This window comes from Camponotus floridanus, unplaced genomic scaffold (genome assembly GCF_003227725.1).
Source record: "Camponotus floridanus strain SB8 unplaced genomic scaffold, Cflo_v7.5 scaffold1, whole genome shotgun sequence".
Lineage (NCBI taxonomy): Eukaryota > Metazoa > Arthropoda > Insecta > Hymenoptera > Formicidae > Camponotus > Camponotus floridanus.
This window is the reverse complement of record NW_020229214.1, coordinates 5,008,039-5,028,315: the sequence shown is the minus strand read 5'-3', so window position 1 is coordinate 5,028,315 and position 20,277 is coordinate 5,008,039. Positions and strand designations below refer to the sequence as shown.

Genomic DNA, 20,277 nt, shown 5'->3' with positions numbered 1-20,277 from the left:
CAAAAGTGAAGGAAAGATTTTTCCTATCGATATCGATCTAAAAAATAAATGTGTTACGTTCTCGCTATACCTGAGGACGCATATACTTTATTACATTGCGAAGCCCATCGATTCCTCAACAGCTGGCCAGCAGCGCGCGCTCGCGCACAATCGGGCATCGATACCCGGGAGGAAGTCTAATTGGCGACCATTTAAATTCGCGTGGAGAATCGAAATCGGAAGAAGGGGCACCCCTCTCGACGGGGGTTATACGGTGGTGTGCGGACACGCACGGGGCGGATCGGACGTTAGTTGGATAGACGTAGATATTAGGTATATATGCGCACTAATATTACCGGCAAGACCGGCGGGCCACGCGTGTTTTTGAGTCATCGCATTTCAACGCTGTGCGTGCGCGCCACACAGGTACACGTATTGCGTATGCACGCGCAATTTTTAGCCACACGCGTGTGCATGTGCCCGCGCCCGTGCGACGTTCTCGCTCGTGCCCCGATACGCACATGCGTATAACAGGATTTTCTATCTTTTTTATTTCCGCGCCCTCTCCTCCCCTCGGCCCCTTCAACGCACCCCACCTTAACCCCATGGCAACTACGAACGTAGACCACCACTCGAAGACAGTGACGTACCACACGATTTCGTATGACACCCGCTAGTAATCCAACGGTGTAAGTTAATTTAATTTCGCAATAATATTAGTATTATATTTCGTCAAAAAATTTATTAACTTATTGTTAGATCGAAAAATCTGGTATTGGAATAAAACTAATTGATTTGAGTGGAACTCGAATAAAGAATAATTTTTTGTACATATTTCTTCGATAATTGTCAGTCATCTTAAGTTAGTATATATAAATTAATTTTGATAAAATCTTGATTAATATGATTTTTTTATTGCATTTTATTATCTTTTTTAGATTATTATTATTCATATCACATACATATCACAATTTATATCTCTCAGAGTACTTTAATGATTAAAAAGATTCGAAAAAGATCGCGCACTGCCTTGGACAATTTACAAAAATGAGTGGACCATCGCGCAAATCGCCATATCCAATTTACCTGCTAATAAAGCTGTAATCAATTAACGAAGCATATCGCGCAGTATCCTCGAGATCGATTTACGGTCCTGAAATACATCTCCCGCTTCGTATAGCACGACCCTGTCCTTCTCCCTGATTCTTGCCCCATCGCTCCGCTCGTTCTCTCTCCCTCTCCTCCTTCCCTCCGACTCGTTCCCGCTGGCTTCTCTCGCGCCCCGTACCCATTTACCCATCGCTTCCCGTTTCTCCTCTATCCTTCTCCCTCGCTAACGCGTATCGGTCTCGTCTGTTTCCGTCATTGTCTCCCGCTGCTCTTCTCTCCTCGACCATCTTCCACGCGTGTACGTACACAAACACGCGCGTACGTACGTCACGCACACGTGCGCAGCCAGTCGCTGGCGCGATATAGAGGCTCTGCTTTTTTCCCCCACCACGCGCCGCGCCCCGCTACCTCCCACGCCTGCGGGCCGGGGACCATCGCGGAGCGGCCATTCCTTCACCGAGCTCCGAGTAGCGCGCATCGCACGACGTTTTCGCGCCGCCGGTCGCAACCACGCCTTTTTTCGAAACAACACAAACACGAGGAGCCCGCTTCGCTCGGCGAAAAGTGACAACGGTCGAGGACGAGCGACTCCACGTAAGACGAAGAGAGGAGAGAGAGAGAGAGAGAGAGAGAGAGAGAGAGAGAGAGAGAGAGAGAGAGAGAGAGAGAGAGAGAGAGAGGTGGAACACCGTGCGAGAAGGAGCACTAGTCAGTCGAGCGCGGCCAGCCAACTTCTCGCCGTCGGTTCCGGTCTTATCCCTCTCGAGTGAGGTAACCTGCCAAGGAGCGGCGCGGTGGCAACAAGCCTTTTTACGTTCTCAGCCGTGACGTCGACGTCTCGGCCGATCTCTCGCAGTCTCTAACGCGCGCTCGTTGTACGCGGTCGTCGTGGAAAAAATCGCCGCCGGCCGAGGACGGGTGGACGCGCGGGTAGCAACGCCGCGAAGTGAGCCGCTTTGCGTTCTCCTCGAGTCTCCTTATCGCACGCTCGTTGACGATTACATCGAGGTGCGATTGCGCGCACGGTAGACGTCGAGGGGATCGGGGAAGAGAGAGAGATAGAGAGGTGGCGGCCGCACTCCAGCTAGCTCGCATCCATGACCCTCGCGGTGACTTGACGGGATCGTGAATGTCGCGATCGTCGCGGGCAACTTCACGCTCCACCGGTAGGCAACGCAGTTGTATTCAGACCGCGTCGTCGAGCGATTCGGTTCGCGCGTCGAGTGTCTAAAGTGTGTGCCGAGTACATCGTTGTTTCGCGACAGACCACGGATGTTTTGAACGAACCAGTTGTGTACGCGAGTTGTGCCGACAGCGAAGTGAATACAAAGTGCTCGAGCAAGACGGACGAGGGAGAAACGAGGAGGAGAGGGATTCAACGATCGACGAACGGAGTGAAGTGAGGAGCGCGGCAAATCGTCGGAGCCAGCGGGTGTGCGAGAAGGAGGGACGAGGAATCAAGCGTCTTCGTCGACCCGCTCTACGCACTTCCGTCGCTCGTCGACGGACCGGAAGCACCGAGGACTCTGCTACGTCTGCTTAGAAGATGTTTCGAGCGTACGGCACCGCGCCGGCCGAGACACCTTCGGGCGCCGATCTCTACTCCTGGACGACGCCGATCTTTAATAAAGGTGCGTTCCGATCCATCATTTGACATTTCCATTTCGACTTATTTATTCTTGTTCCGTCTGCTCGTGGCACAATTTCGCTCGCACGTGACGCGGCGTAATTTCGCCTGTCGTTTCTCGATCTTGACGTGACGTAATCGCGACGTGTAGTCGATCCGGCCGTTTTGGGGCCGAGGGGGGAGACGAGGAGGAAGAGGTTCACGGCGACGGCGTGTGTCGCGAACACGTGATCGTAATTTTTTTCCACCATCCGTTCGTCGGCGGCCTCTCGCGAGACGAGAGCGATATGACGACACGGGTGCAATATTGCGCCGCCAGCGATGGCGACGTCGTTTTTCGAGCACGTGACACGTCCGTCCGGGTGGGATCCGCGAGGCCGGGTGGAGGAGAGCGGAGGGGGGGGGCGGGAAACCGCGCGAGGCCCCCGGGACGGAATTGTTGTTGGAAATTGCCTCGCGGCGTACGGCTCTGGCCTAAAGCGGTTTCGCGTGGCGGATTTCGCGCGGAGGTGTATCGATTTCCGGTCTGCCCGCCGGGCGAACGTAAATATCGTTGAGAGAGGCGAGAGGGGGAGGGCTAAATGAGTTGCCGAGGATGAACGAGAATTTCGAGAGAAACTCGATTTTAGGCGACGATAATCCCCGATACGGAGAGAACTCGATGATGCCGCCTAAAAATATTCCGTCGTCGTCCTCGAAAAATATGTACGACATAAGCGGCTATCTTCGCTGATTGATTTAAAAGTTAATGGATTTATATGCGCTGAGATAAATTCTAGAAATTCGCGGTCACATTTTCCCCCTTTTATACTCTCTTCCATCGTTCACGCGCGAATATAAAAGAGGAAAATTCTTGCCGTCCTGGAATCCGGAAGAATTAACGCGTATATTTGAGAACATTGTTATTCATAAATTACCGCTTGTACGTCGGGAAATATTGCTTAATCGAGTTAGAGCGCGTAGCTCGAGTACTTTATGAATGAATATTCGCGTAATTAAACGTTCGCTATATTTTAATAGATTTCACGTACGAGAAGGAAGGTAGGCAATGACACAGGTGTTACATTATTCGTCGTAATTAATGGACTATTTGTTTCCTTATGCTGTTTTCGTTTCAAATACTCGCCGCAGCAATAAGGCTGCAAATATTTATAATACATATCTCGTTTGAAACACACATTGCATATTATTACACGGTGTCTTAAATAATGATTTGTCATACGTAATTTGTTCAACATTGCGTCACGTCAGGGTCACCTTGACGTCATCACGCGTCGCTCGCGTCAACAGCGACATACTAATTTACGAGCAAACTAAAAAGAAAAAGATATCGCACGCGCATTTCTAATACTATGCATACACAGAACAATTGTAGAGAGATTTGTATTTATTATTTCTTAGTAATAATCAATACGCTCTCTCAAAACTGGTACAACCATATTTAATTTAGCGAATACTCCATTTGAGGAATTTACTTCAATATTTTGCGATATGATCTAAGATTTAATTTCTTAAAAACCCGCTCATTTTTCTTACTTTTCTTTCCTATGTATTCTTTATTAAATCCGTCTCTTCTTATCTGTCCTATTCTTCCAGTCTTTATTCGATATCTCTCAATTTTTCTCCTTCCTGCGCTTCATAATCCCCCGCTTTTCTTCATCTTTCTTTCTCTCATCTTTTCTTTTTCATTACTGTTTTTTTTTGCTTCTGGTCACTCGACTCGTATTCGGATTATCGATTATTTCCGTGCGATAGAGTTGCGAGCGCCTGCGCTCGAATCTTTTTTGCGAGTCGCGATCTGTCATCGAGTAGAGTGTCACCGAGGGGACGGAAGAGCCTTGAAGGACAATCGCGACCCTCCATATATGAGGATTCTTGTCTTTTATGTAAGGTTGGGCTCTTTAAACTTTAAAGGTATTCTATACTGCTACCCTCCGGTAATCAGGTGCGTGCACTCGGTAGCCACCTGTCTTAGCCGCACGCATTCCTGTCACGCAGTCCGGTTACAACCCTCGACCCGATCGGCTTTCTTGTCATTTTCAAACAAAGCAAATATACCCCCGGGCTTTAACCTAAACGCTATTCTTAATGTCTACTTCAGATTCTGAAAATTATATAGAAACGAAATACATCTGCAATTTTCTTCCAAGTTAAAAGCGTGATTTTTATTCTGCGGTAGAATTTTTTTATTTCTTTTAGTATTTCTTTCTTTTACATTTCCTTTTTGTTTCTTTTACTTTTATCTTATGACAGATTTTATCTCAAAATTTAAATTTAAATTTATTAGTTCGTTTTCATTATACGTTCGATAAATTTATGTAATCTTGTTGCACATTGTTTGTAAGCGAAAATATAGATATTATTTTAATATAAAATATCAATAAAAGAATTTCAAACAAGTCATGTAAACATAACGTATGTATACTGCATGTTTCAATTGCAAATATATTCATGAATATATATTCATGAATATATATTCATAACATAATTTTTTTTAAATTTATAAATATATTTATAAATATATTTATAAATATATATTTGATGTATGTTGTATATCGATATCGGGAGATGTACATATTTTCATAATACATACATTTATCGTTTGTATTTGTCACATATTTGATATCGCGGGATTTGATGGCTTGAGATTTTGCTTTCATCTCGACGAATCGGCATATTTTATTTCACCGTAAAAAGACGGTCATGAATAACGGAAACTTGCGAAAGAGACCGACACCTGATACCTCGCGCAAGGCTTGTTGTCATCACTACGTGCAGCGTTGAGTTCGCACACGTGCGTAGATACGCGTACGCGATGGGTCCACGGAACGCGCGCAGAGCTAGGTTGGGTTGGTCGCTTGGTTGGTTGTTTCGTTCGTTGTGGCAGAGAGTGCCTTGACCTGGCCTGGCCTGACCTGCACAACTTTGCACCCTACCCTTACCTACCTACCTACCTATCTGTCTACCGCACCCCCTTCTCCCTCCTCGTTTTATCCGCCTATCCCTTTTCCCCTCTAGTCACGATGCTCCCTTTCCAGCGGTCGGTAGCCCGTTTGTACCCCTCGGGAAAACCCACCCTCTTCACGTACCTACGCAGCGTGGAACGTGGAGCGATGTTCCTACTGGCTCATCCTTTCTCCGCCCTTCGTCATCCTGTCAGTCTCGCAGTCCAGGAGCGCTTGTCTTACTATACTATTATAAATGTGCAATAAAAGTATCTAGACACAGATATGTATTTATCATTTATATCATATGTGTTTTTTTTCTTTTTTTTTTAAAGAAAATCATTTTGTTCCCGTCTCTACAGAAGAAAAACATAATAGTTATCTTTCTTTTTCATTCTATATATAATCAAGATCCCGTAAATTTTTAATCAAAAAGCAAACAAAAGTAGATATCGTAATTAAATCAGCAGTATAATTTTTAAACATCTAGAAACAAAATTATATTTTTTACATAATATACATAATATATGTACATGATTATTAAATATCTAGATTTTATGTGAAATAAAGTAAGTGAATATATTTTATACAAAGGACAAACTGTATTTATATAAATCTTAATTAAATTTTAAGCCACATTTATCTATGTATTATATATATAAAAAATATAATTTTGTATTTAAATGTTTAAAAATTATATCGCCAATTTAATTACATCTATTTTTATTTGTCTCCATTAAAATTTTAGCCAGGATCTTGATATATAAAAAATATTATATATATATATACAAAATGTAAGGAGAAATAATTACATGTTTTCCTTCTGCAGCAATGAGAGAAGAGAGTAAAGTGATTTTCTAATAGCGAAACGAATTTCATTTTGTTGTACTTAGGCGTTCCGTCGTGGAAAGTAATTGCGCGCAAAATTTCTCATTAATTATGACAGAATTATTTATAATGGCCAAGACAGATAGCTCTCATTTAGTATTTGCCAGCCGTTGCTATAACGAGCATTTTACGTGCATAGCGCGGCGGAACCTGATTAAATTTTTACGCGTGCGACTAGCATTCTGCATTCTCAGTATGATGGACGTAGAATCGAGAATGGATGCAAATTTGTACTCGCATTCTCTCGCAGAACTTTTTTTACCAACTTAAAATTGATATTTTTTCTTTTTTGCAAAAATTTGAATATGATCGCTGCGGCAATCGCATAATGCGCCGAAATAAAAAAATATATATTTTTTGAAGAATTTCAGAGAGAATTTTTATTCGGTAAAATAGGCACAATTTTTTTCTTATTTTAATTCTATTTTTATAATTGATTAATTATATTTTATCTACTTCAAACATTAATGATATTAGTAATTTCTTTTAACTATTTCATAAAATTGCGACATTTAATAAATTTTATTAGTTCGACAAAGTAGTAAACCTCTCTAACGTATTATTATTAAAAATAAAATACCAATAAAACATTCTAAATTTAAGTATATAAAATTAATCTTAACATCATTCTTATTAAACGATACTCCATGTCATGACGCCATTTACAACAAAATCCGCTGTTTTATACGAATCTCGACGAGAACAGGTGCTTGTTTAATTTTAAAAAGACAGTCCAATCACTTTCCCTTCTTTTCCTCCCTATGCGTGCTATGTATTGTATTTTTCACCCTTTAGTCTCCCTCTCTCTTTCCTCTCTCTCGTATGCTTACGCTCGGCATGTGTACCTCTCCATTGTGACGTCGATGAATACGCACGAGAAGGATAAAAAATGCGTAGATGGTACGCACACACGCGCGTAAAACACGAGCTCGCTGACCAGAGTTAGAGTAAAGAGGCTATGTCGCGGCAGCAGCCCGGTAATCGATAGCGTCCTGGCATCGTTTGTCTATGTCCACCATCACCGAGCTGCTTGATAGACAGAAATGGGACGTGTTTCTCTTTCGCCGGACGCAACGCGGAGGGTATCTCGTGGACAATTGAAAATGTCATTGCTATTGCCGCGTGTATTTCTACCTACGACGAATTGGAACATAAAGAGGACGGAGCCGTCGACATGCACAATGCTCGCTTCGCGTTGTGTTATTTTTACGGATTACGGATATAGCGGATATTCGGCTCGATTAAAGACGACACATTTATGCCTGGGAACATTTTTTATTTAATAATTAATTTAGATATATGTTTTTTTTTAAATAAAACTTATATAATAATTAATAGATATTAATCATTCTTTATCTCAATCTTACTTAAAATATAATAATTTTGGAATAATATATTTTTTTTAAATTGGAAATGATGGATTACTATGCATTTAATGTTGTATTATTGAATATTTAATATTTATAGTAAAGCTTCTCGTGGAATGTCTCTTATCATAGATTACGATAGATTTTTGGTGACGCCGAATTAAATCTCATGTCACTTTGAAAAAAATTAACATTATCAGAAAATTGTACATTTGGTTAAAAATATCGTGTTTTTAATATTATACAGAATGCATCCATATTATTCTTCTATAGATACTGTCACAATGATTAACGATTTCATGAAGTCTTGCTATATTTACCGGTGTAATTTCTCGATAACACTGATAAGTTTTATCCTGTTTGTCTCGTTTTTAGCAGAAAAATTTTCAAGAAAATATGTAATTTTTTTTTATATTATCTCTTGTCAGAAAATGCCAGTCTCTCTATCGAGGGAAATATTTTTTCGTTATTAAAAAAAAATTGGCGAAGATACAGGATGCCGCGTCATCGATCGTATGCAGATTGCCGGCAGGTAGGACGTCGCATGCGATCCGCTCTCGCAGCGAGCAGGAAATCTGCAAGAGTTGCAAAAGATAAACTGGCATGTATATTTTACGAGGATTTTTTGACGTGCGAGAGAAAATGTGAGCGTGAAAAACTCTGCGACCTACATCTATCACGTTACAATAATTAGTATCGTTCTTTCGGAATTGACCGTTCTTCTTAATCGTCCCGTTTCATTCGATGTTATATGATATTTTTTCGATATTAGATTTAATTGGAGATCGTGAATTTTTGCTTTTTCAAACATGCTTTCAACATGAATTGTTTGGACTCAATCTATCCGTATCGATCGAAATATTGATCTGAGTCCTATATTCGATCTCGTAATAGCCAATTCATCACGACGATAAGACACGCGTGTGTGACTGATTTTAAAAGCATTTTGTCACAGTCGTATTTTTTCGAATATATGTACGTGTTAAAATGCAGTGACAATTATTTCTTTCTGCGAAGTGCGATGAAATAATTGTCATGCTGCAAGTTATCAAATTATTAAATATTTTTGAAAGATATTAATTAAATGACGTTATTATTACGATAATAATTAAATTATACTAAGATATGATGATTAAATTTTCAGTGGATATGTAACAAGTACGTAATCTGATAAAATTAGTAGCACACAATTAAATGAAATTTCACGCGCGTGGAGTTGGAAGATTCAGCTCGGAGGGAGGAAATCAGTGGGATCCGGCGATACGTGCAAACATCAAATAAGAGCTGTCCGGATTTCTATACTATGTGGCACTCGCGTATCATGGGAAATGACAGTTCTAGGTCGCGTTGCATTTTAATGACGTGACGTAGTAACACCGTTTTCGTGAAAATTATAGCTTGCCTGGGAAATGACACTTTTAGTAGATAATTCTCACTCCAGGAACACCAAACGTATCATTTCACTGCTTGCTTTTTTTACATAGTAACACAATCGCGTGCGCTTTGTGCTCGCGAATAATGAGACAAATTGTAACTTTGATATTTTTTGCCTCGTATGTATAAATTATCATTTTACGTTGATCATATATATTATTTTTCGTCCATAAACCAGTAATGTCTCGTGATTCAAATCGCAATTTCCGGACGTACGTCACGGTCGTGATTGTTTATCTCGCGAATGCACGCTTATGCCTAATTTATCGGAATCGTGCGCATCGATTGGTCATTACCGTTGGCATAAACAATTCTTTCCCATGTCCCGGTATTTGCGTTTGCCATACGAAGCATTGCGCTCTCGACCGACATAGATCGATTGACGTCAACAGGCTGCTCTGTGATGACATAATAGCTACATCACGAGATATCCTGCGCGTTGGAATGACGTTCGTCGTGAGTGCAGCTCATTTCTTACCGACCTATTTTCTTTTGCCTCGGTAATTTTTGCCATAAATATTTTCTTCAAGGATTCGATGTGATAAATTCAGACGAAACATCGTTTTCTTCTAACATGCAAATATGGAGATGCAAATAGAATCATTACTATTATTTTTGCAAAATTTCGCGTGATAGTAAATTTGGCGTGGAAGATATCTCATAATTTTTTATCTCGCATTTTATGCGTATCGTATATTCAAAGATTCGATATCGCTGATGGATGACAATTCGATAATGTCTACCGCGATTCGAGCTGGGTTAAAAAGTTACGTGATAAACGTGATCCAAAAAAGATCGTGTATCCGCATAATGTATGTCATTATGTAAACGTAGCTTCAATGACGCTTGACCTTTTCAAACAAAATTCAACGAGATTTCGAATTTGCTTTGAGGCGCAAAATTTTTTGGCAATAGGGCAAGTTTCTCCTTTTTATTTACGTTTATCGACGACGAAATTAATTCATGACTGCGATTGATTTAAGATTATATTGCAGATATTCTTTGAGACTCTTGAAATAAATAAGTGCGATGACACAATATCATTTACAATTTTTTGCAAGTGTTAATCTTTTCTTTTTCTTAAAGTCACTTTATAAAATTACACACATTGGAGAGTCTCGATTCTAGAAATACTTTCATACGACACATATCTGTTTCTTTATCGAGGCTTCTTCCTAGAATAATTGACGTTATTTTGCGCCTTTGATATTATTGATCGGAGTCGTAAACTAATAAAATTACAAACTTTAATCGTTACGAACCTTCGAAGTTTCGCTCTTAGAAACTTGATCGTCTCTAAAGAATGCGGCGTCTTGGAGGAGAGGTCGACGTTATCGCAAAACTTTGATAAGATATCGATTTTAATCGGCGCTTAGCTTCAGCCTCTTTGTAACGCGTAATAAAATGCCCGATACAGTTTGCTAATTATTTATATATTCCATTTCTGCGTATGTAATGCCAGCGTTACATTCATTATAATGTTGAAACGTTCGTCTTGCGTGGAAAGAAAACGCGAAAGCCTTTTCCGCCGATTAACGCGATACGACACAAAAGAAAGGCACGCCTTACGGCTTTCATAATTCGCGGAAAACAACATATTCCTCTTAGTGCTACCGCGCAATTTCACCGTCGCGCTCTATAAAGGCACGTTAACGGCATTTTCGTGCCGCACGTTAAGAAAACTGCGATATTATGCGCGCTAAAATTATCCCGACCAAGTCTGGGGGGTCTCTTGGAGGACTTTTAAATCGCGAAAATCTCTCTAAATTAGAAAATAAACATTGAGTTTTACTGCGATTTTTTTTCTTTTGAAAGAAATGATTTATCGACGGAATTAATCGATGAAATACGCTTAATCATTCGATGTAAAATTTTTCGTTAATAAACGTACTCTCATAATAATCTTATTCAATTTCAACAATATTCGGCTATAATCGCAATACAATCCCAATTAATTTATTAATTATCGCTTATAGTGTTACAAGGCATTTTAGCTTTTATATATCGGTGATTGAACAATTGAATAATCGACCTTTCGATATAAATTTCAGAATGACAATTATACGAGTACATCTTTATTCGATTAACACGAGAAATAACGAATAAAAACGAATAAAAAATAATTGATAATACACGCTCGATTTATAGTTGGATTAATATTTTAAATAGAAAAAAATATAAAAATATGTGGTCATGAGGGTAGAAGGCTTCGATAGCGTGGAAATCGCGTTTTACGCAGATACGCGAAACTGCCTCGTGCGAAGAAAATTCACCGATTATTTCTATCCGACCGCATCCGATACACTCGCTTTTCTTTCCGTCTCGTTGATTTCGTCGATGTATCGCCGTGAAAATTCTCTCCTTTCCTCACCCCTGCCTCTCCTCTTCTAATTGCATACTCGAGATACGATCGCTTTTCGCACGAGCGTACGACACGGATGCAGGAAGGAAGGAAAGAGAACCGAATTGGCGAGGGAAGGGATGAGAGGGGGAAGAGGGCAGGCAAAGGGACGCCAGAGTAGGAGGAAGAGTTATCACGGCCGGGCTGTGTAGGAGAGCAGGCAGGTAGGGGATACGCATGTCAACTGGAGGGCATTCAACTATCGATCGCATAGTTTCCGCCACCCTCGAGAAGAGAAGGGAGAGATATACCGCTCGTCTTGTCTCTCCGTCCCTTGCTGATACTCGCATCCTTCCTGTCTCCTCCCCCTGCTCTATCCCGCTCGATCTCCTCGCGCTCTATCGCTCGCTTCTTCTCGCTTTCGTTCGCTCTTCGAGAGTCCCTCTCTCTCTCTCCCTCTCTCTTTCTCTCTATCGACTTCTACTCGTTCCTCCGGTTCTATCGGTTACTTTGGCCTCTTCGATTATCTTACCCCTTCTTATCTGCTTTTTGTCACTCTATCGGAAGGTTGAGGGTCTTGGTTCTTCTGACGCGCGAAAATAATCTCTGTTAGTGTTAAAAATTACACGCACTCTAAAATTACATGTATTTATCAGTGTTGCAAGATTTTTAGATTGATTATCTCCAAATGCAACAATTTTTACATTAAATATTCTTTCCATTTATCAAATTATCGTTTCGACGCTTGCATTCTGTACTGTGTTTTTTTTTTGCGTTTGCTTGCGTGTTTCTATCGAGCACGATGAGGGAGATAGAGCGAAGAGAATGAGCCGCCTGCTCGCAAGCCGCGCAATAATTCCATTGAAGAAATCCGCGTGTTTGTACTCGCAATACATGACGCCGGAAGTTTCGCGCGTTTTGACGCAAGTGCGCCGGAAAACGAGACGCAACGGCGGACGCGAGGCGTATCTGCCGCTCTCGCGTGATTGTGACGTCGAATTGCGGTCGCTCTTTCATTTCTTCGTCGGGGAAACGCGATGCAGCAGCATCGACGATTGCGTTTCGATTCACCCGATACTTAGTCGATTGCAGCTGCCTGAAAAGTATTCGTGCGTCTCGTGTTTGTGGAATCACGGAAGTGCCTTCCGCACGCTTTCCACGCGAAAACGTCGTGGAGCACGCGACGGTTGCAGGCAATGCTTGCTCGATAGACATCTCTTGATATTTCATGCATCTCGTGCCTGGTTGATGCCGCAATGACGGGTAAAATGATTGAGCGAGCGGGCGTTCGGTGGTTAAGAGATCGGTACAATAACGGTCTAAATTTAGATTTTATTACTTTGCGGTCAATATCTGCAACACCGCATGTTATATCGATTTTTGGACGAGTATGAAATTTCTGATACACTCTGTACACACGTCTACGTGTGAGTATAAAAATTAATAACGCTTAGACAATTATTCCTCGTTCATTCATGATAAAATCACATGCATGTTTGATTTAGAAAATTATTTCGAGGTGTTTCTACTCCCTAGGAAAAAACGTGGAAAACGCGGAATTCTTAGGGGTTTCCTTTGTCCCTGGAAAAAGGAAATTCTCATGAAATTTTTAATAATTTTGCCTTCGTATAATAAAAGCAAGCTAAATAAGTATATTATAAATATATTATTAAAAAATGAAATATTTATGCATGTAAAAAATTCTTACTTTAAAAAAGTTATTCAGTTTTTCTTCAGTACATTCTTAGCACTTGAAACTTGAGAGGCTCTGTGTTTTTCCTTCATGAGTGAAAAATATTAGAAAAAAGTGCTATAAAAAAAATTATTTTAGAAAGTTGAATAAAAAAAACTTTAAAATATTCTCTTTCTTCCTGAAATTTTGAACCAAAATACCTGGAAGACTAGGGAATTTTTTAACAAGATTTTTACAGTGAACTTACAATAACTCTGTATTTTTATGCGAAACCGAGAGAGAGAGAGCGAGAGAGAGAGAGAGAGAGAGAGAGAGAGAGGAAAAGAGAGAAGCAGTTACGTATCGCGATAAAAGAGTACTTCCGCAAATATACGGGCATAAACACGCGCGTTGTACTCGCAGCGCGTTAAATCCCGCACACGGTCGAGCGCAATCATGAGCAACCGTAATAACGTACATAATGACGGCGGAAGGGCTGGGAGGAAACGTAGCAGGGAGGAGGGAGACCGCGCGTTCCCTCTCGGTGGGGTGAATTTTAAAACAACCTTGGAGAGCCGTGCGACCCACGCGGCGATATACATCGACATGGTTTGGGGACAGAGGGTGACAGATACCGTGAAACGGGCCGAGAAATCGGTCGATCGCGGAACGCGGGGAAGAAAGGGGGTCGTCGCCCCTCTCCCGTCCTCCTGCGCGATGCGGGCCAGCTGATCGGTAGGACGCACGTGTAACATGCGCCGCACGGCCCACACGTCCGCTCGTCGTCGGTCCGCCTGCGGATGCATTTCGTTAATGATACACGAGACGGTATATTTAAATTTAGCCGTGGAGGCCCCCCCGAAGGGGCACCCGCATCCCCTCGTTCGCTAACTGCGATCTACAAATCGGCTGGAGGCGTCGTATCGGCGACCACGTGGCGACTCGCGCTTGTTTCGAGGTGTCTTTCACTTTCTCGCCCGCCTCGCACCTGTATCCTGTTTCGCTCTCTCGGGCGATTGTATTTCTGCAGGTCTAAATATTTATATTTCTCTCTCTTTCGGTCTCTTCCCTTCTCTCTTTCTTTCGCGCGCAATTATATTGATCGATTCACAATTATCTCAAGTATTTTAGATTTCTTTTATTGTATCTGTATTATATTGCTTCATAGTAATGCAAACTTTAACTTACATCAGGTTGCGCAACTTGTTGTACGAAATGTCAGTATCACAATTAAGCACATTCTTCATTCCAGGAACATGAATCATTACGCAAACTAAAAGTTTAATCATTAAAAGTTGAGAAATTATAATGTTTATTAACATTATAATATATATTTCTCAACTTTTAATGATAAATAAAAGGTTCGGTAAATAAAAGCAAAAAATGTTTATTTCTACTTTATCGAGCAGTAAAATGATGTATTAAATTAAAAAAATACATACATGTTACATTTTTTAAAAGATATATACAACAACAATTATGCACAATGGGAAAAGTAAACTTTGCATGTTGTAGAAAGTTGTAGAAGAAATATCGAGTTTGAATAGGTTCGCGTGTCAAGATTCTCCACGAGTAGTAGAATCTATCTTAAAAGAGATGATTACGTATTTGTATTCTGAGTTATGAGTACGTGGTCATCGTGTGCGTTGTGCAATGTAGCGTTTGTCGTCCCACGTGCAATTTTATTGCGTTATCCTTGTACGCAAACGTGTCATCCGCAGAAAAGTTAATTGTCTTTTATGAACCATCGTGTCTGCATAAATCTCATTCGGTCTCGGCGAGAATAGTGTTATAGGTGTTGCCTAAAATCAAAATACCATACAATAGATAATTTATCTTTAATAAATTTCAATTTCCTCGTTTATATTTTTGTCACATGTCTGAACATAGCTTGCATCGAAACATTCAAATTGAATCTGTACAAATAATGTATCCTTCATTAATTTTCATACTCTTGATGTATATATCCTCATTTTCACGAAATATGGCGCAAACGGAATATATATTGAATTACAAAAGCTAATCTGCATTGCTCTTCACACATTATATGCTCTCTTGATAGAATTTCTTTCTGTAGTAATTAATAATTTGCATTTTTATGCGACACCCATCCGGCTTTTATCACGTTGCATCCGCATGATGCAAAAAATAGCTTCCTCGATACACTTCGGCATGTAAATGATTGACAAGGACGGGAGGGTCGTAGCCCTCACAGCAGCAAAAGTTTAACGAAAAGTCCGAACTACACACAGGTGTAGTTCCTTTTATGGTGGTTTCAATCGTGTCCCGTTCGTTTGTATGTACGCGAATGTGTACGCAATTGTGTCCTTCTCTTTCTCTCTCTCTCCCTCTTCCTCCCTGTTGTTGGGTAAAACGTGGGAAGGCCCATTGTGAGATAATTCTACACTTGCTAACGGTTAGAAGCGCGTGCTCATACGGCACTTCCGTTTGACCGAGTTCATCCCGAAGCGCAATCGTTCGGACAATGCAGGCAACCGAGCAGGAAATTAAATTACACGAAATCTCCATGTCACACAAGCGCACGGTCCATATTTCTCGCGGCCGTGATATTGTTTTTGTGAGAGAGAGAGAGAGACCGAGAAAGATTGTTTGTGTCTTTGATGGGTATTCGTCGACGGCTGGTTGCTGCTGTTGCGGCTGCTGCTGCTGATCGTTACGCGAAATCGCGGATACGTGCCGCTCATAACATCGTGTTGCGCGACGTCGCGGTTGAGCAAGACGAATGATATTGTTGTCAGAGCGCATCATGATTCGCGATACGTGATTTCTGATAAACAGCTGATTCGTCGATAAATCATTAGATGTTATATTCGGTTTCGGTTTTATTCTTGATAGGTACTGAAGAAAATTTCTTTTTTTACGCATACATTACGAAATACGCACTGCATAATTTGCATCAGTATTAAGGAATATATTGCATTTCTCAATTGACGTAATAACGGATAAATTAAATTGCTAACGAGAGGTAAAATTAAAAATCGACACGAGGGGAAGAAATTCGTCGGATAATATCGCGCGAATTGCTTTTCCCGTTATATTATGATCGATAAACGAAAAAGGAAACGATGGTAATGTCTGTATCGTATCGATACACGTGTCTCTTGAACGTCTGTTGGAGTTCAATGAAACTGCGTATTGATTCATATAAAACACATCATTTACGAAAGAAACGGCCGAGGAAAATTGTCGAGCGTCGTTGAATGCGCGTTCGCGATGGAAACTTTACAGCTGACCAAATCGAAAAATCGATACTACGGTAGACCGATTATAGAGCAGCGACGATGGCGAATGGTCTAAGAATAAAGTTTACTATTCGTCGAGCTAGTTTCGCGCGCTGTGACATTGCGTGCTCGTGTATGTACGTGTATACGCATGTGTGCGTGCACCGGTAGCGGTAAGCGAGTCGTTTAGTCGTTTTTAGTCTTATGGTCAAAGCGGTGGAATGACTTTCTACGTGAACCCGCGTTCCTCTTCTTCTCCTTTCCCCGCCGTCCGCAGACCAAAGTGTCTCTCTCGAGTATAATGAAATTGTAATTCCCAAGAAGACATTACACAGGTCGAATAATCGATCGTGGTCGGTGACGTAACGTCGACGAAGCAATACCGCGCGACGTGCGAAAGTAAACGATGGTTGCTCGGTAATGCAACGCAATTTTCAAAACTGGTAGCTCATCTGCGCCCCAGGGCAGATGAAAGAACTTGGCGTTGGCGATAAATCAGCGCGTGGGAATTACGCGTCGTGAATTATGCCGTAACGTGACGAGTATCACGTTAATAATGTTAACGGTGGTGTAATTTTGACGGTTTGATGCGCCTCGTAAATAGACGGCTGTAATGGCAAATTCCAGCCTCCGTTACATTAGTTCCGCACAGTAATACATTAGTTTTTATAAAAGATAAAAATTTTTGAAAAAGATAATTTTTAAAAAAAGATAAAAATTTTTATAAAAGATAAAAATATTTTATACGTATATATTTTTAGGAGGATATTAATTATATCGATATCGATATGATTATTAGATACAATTATTATATATAATTATTAAATATTGCAAACATATAACATATGGAAGATTCCATTCGTGAATCGTTGATTAGCCGGCGTTATTTAGCTGTATGTTTATCATTGTCTGTCAATGAGAAGACGAGCGAACATTACGGACCTAGCACGATTCGCGTGGAAACACGTTTCTATGTCTCCTTTCCATTTGTTTATCTTCCCCGATTCGACCGAGGCCACACCGCCTCACTCGCGCTGGCCTTACGTACGTGCTCCCTTCGTTCGTGTAATGCCTTGCACGCATACATGTTGACGTTGCATTGCAACGTCGTACGTGATGCGCGTCTCTTCGCCTCGCGCTTTGCAAGGACGGGAATAGAATCGAAACCGGCTGCAAGCGACATAAGCGCGCACGTCCGTCGATGGCTTTTTCCCCCTTTTCCTCTCTGCCTCTCTTTCTCTCTCTTCTCTTCTCTTTTTTTTCCTTTTTTCTTTTTAAAGTCGCGTCCAGTGTCGACGAGGAACGAGCGAAGTGGCGAGACGAGAGCTATCCTGTGAAGTAGCAACGCCGCCCGTATTCCCGTGTCAAACGGGCTGGATCTTCCTCGTCGCTTTCTCTCTATTGTCGATTATGCAATACCGATGCGATAAATTGTCCTTAAGAACCTCGCGCATCTCGACGAAGACACCGGAATCGCTATAGCACTCGAAGCCAAGCGCTCCTCACTTTACTGCAATCGTCTTATCGCGCTCCGGTAGACTCGACATTTCGTTATCGATCACGATTATTTCGTATTGCCCCGTTTTATTGATTCCGAATCAACAGAAGCTGTGACGATAGCGCAATTTCAACGGATGCAATTCTTTCCCGTCGTGAAACGATACGAATAATTAAATATACACAGAGAAAAATATCATTCTACTGCCAAGAAAAGCGATTATTCAGTTTATTTTTCTTTTTTTAAGTAATAGTTTTCTTCAACAAAGAATATATTCTTGATAATAATCTTCAAATATACTCATCACAAGTGTTAGAAAATCTCATTATCATGTACTCAAAAGAAGAATTTATTTTCTCTTCAAGAATATTGTAAAGTTGTATGAAAGAAAAATCAAACGTACTTTACGTCAACTCTTGTAGTAAGCAAACCAAATTTTTGTTTAAATTTAATATTCTTGACTAAAATAGTGCACTTACTAAAATTTAGAAAATATTCAATTAAATTTAATGAACTTGTGATGACTTATGATATATTTGCGGATATACAAACTTATAATTACTTAAAATAAATAATATTTACTTGAATACAGAATACATTTTTCTCTGTATACGCTTGATAAATACGGTTCTGAGGCACATTAAACTATTATATCACAGATTGAAACGGATATCTGGAGCATTTTTTCGCGCATCTCTCGTAGTTACTCCTGATTAAGAGTATGGTTAATTAGCGGTGTTACTTTGTGCTCTATTTGCTCCCGCGCGATTACGGTATAATCATCCGGCATTACATACCGACACACCGGACTGCCGTATCGCTGTATTAATTGCCAATCGTTCCGTGCCTTTTCCCTCCGAGGTTAACGCGCGCGGCTCTCGCGGAATCTCTGTTGAAATACTCGGATCTGAACTTTGGCTAACCGTGATGCGCGCTCTCTTCTCGTGTGTACATTAGACCGGAGATTGTGATTACTGACGTAACGTGTTATTTCTGCGATATCTTTCATATGGAGAAACGTGCGCGTGAGCGGTTGCACGCTTTTAAGATTCCGGGCTCGTCGGCGATTCGCTCCAAGGGATGTACACGCGAGAGACGCCAGCGGAAAATCCGTGATATCGGTACATGAAACGGGTGTTTACGGAAGAAAGCGCGGTCTCTCTCGACAATAGCATGACACGATCCAGGTGCTCGGATTTCGCGCGAATCGAAACGACGCGCTTCCATCGACATTTCTCTCGCCGACTCGCGAAACATTTAAAAGAGCGGCGCGTCTGAATTTAGTTTCTACCTGCATAATTCATCACGATGCGACCTGACGCGGAAATTACGTTGATATGCGGTTTGACAGTACAATTGACACGACAAAATAAAGAAACTGTGATCGAGTGTCTTTACATGAAAGTCTTCTGTGGAGAATTCGGCTTCCGGCAATGAGTCATGTTTTTGCATCCAATGTTTGATCGAATTGAAGAGATTTGGCTGCATCCCGTAGCTCTTGTCACGAGTTTCTAATTATAATAGAATCACTATTAATCTTATATAATCTTACATGTGCGTTTGATTGTTAAACTTGAAGAAATTATATAATATCGTTTTATCACAAGTTTCTTGCCGCAAAAATTCAATTTTGATTTTCTAACGGATTATTTGTCATAGTGTTGGTTTTGGGCAAGAGAGGAGAAACGTATGACGTAAACTTGACCGTGATAAGACCAACGATATCGCCGGGCAACACGATTCTTTATCCGTCACACTTGGTAACAGTCACGACGAGAATAATATCTTTCGAGGAAAGTATTAAGTCTATAGATATTCCAAGATGAAAGGACACTTATGCGTGAACGAATATCGTCGTCGCGATTTTACGTAAGGCCTCTTTACAATAATAGCCGGATTACGTAAAAGACAGGGCGTGCGTGTGCGCGATGAGGATAATAATAGCGTCTTTTTTTGCAGAATTAATCGCTGGCGCACGTAGTGGTGTTTGTTGGACGCGGATTATTCTCCTATTTATACGGGTTAACAATCTCGAATCGCCGTAACGTGAACTCCACAGCACGATCGTTGCCATACGCGAATGTTGAAAGCGATAACGATTGCCACTTATAATGCAGCAGACAGTAACGTGGGTCCATTTCTCATATTCTTCACTTTGCACCGCTATTATTCAC

The 20,277-nt window shown here is 41.1% G+C and overlaps 1 protein-coding gene across 1 annotated transcript in view; it reads left to right on the top strand.

Moving 5' to 3' along the window:
• LOC105256488 (cytoplasmic polyadenylation element-binding protein 2) overlaps positions 1 to 20,277 on the top strand; it is a 125,881-nt gene that overhangs the window by 39,160 nt on the left and 66,444 nt on the right. The gene's annotated exons all lie outside the window — the stretch shown is intronic.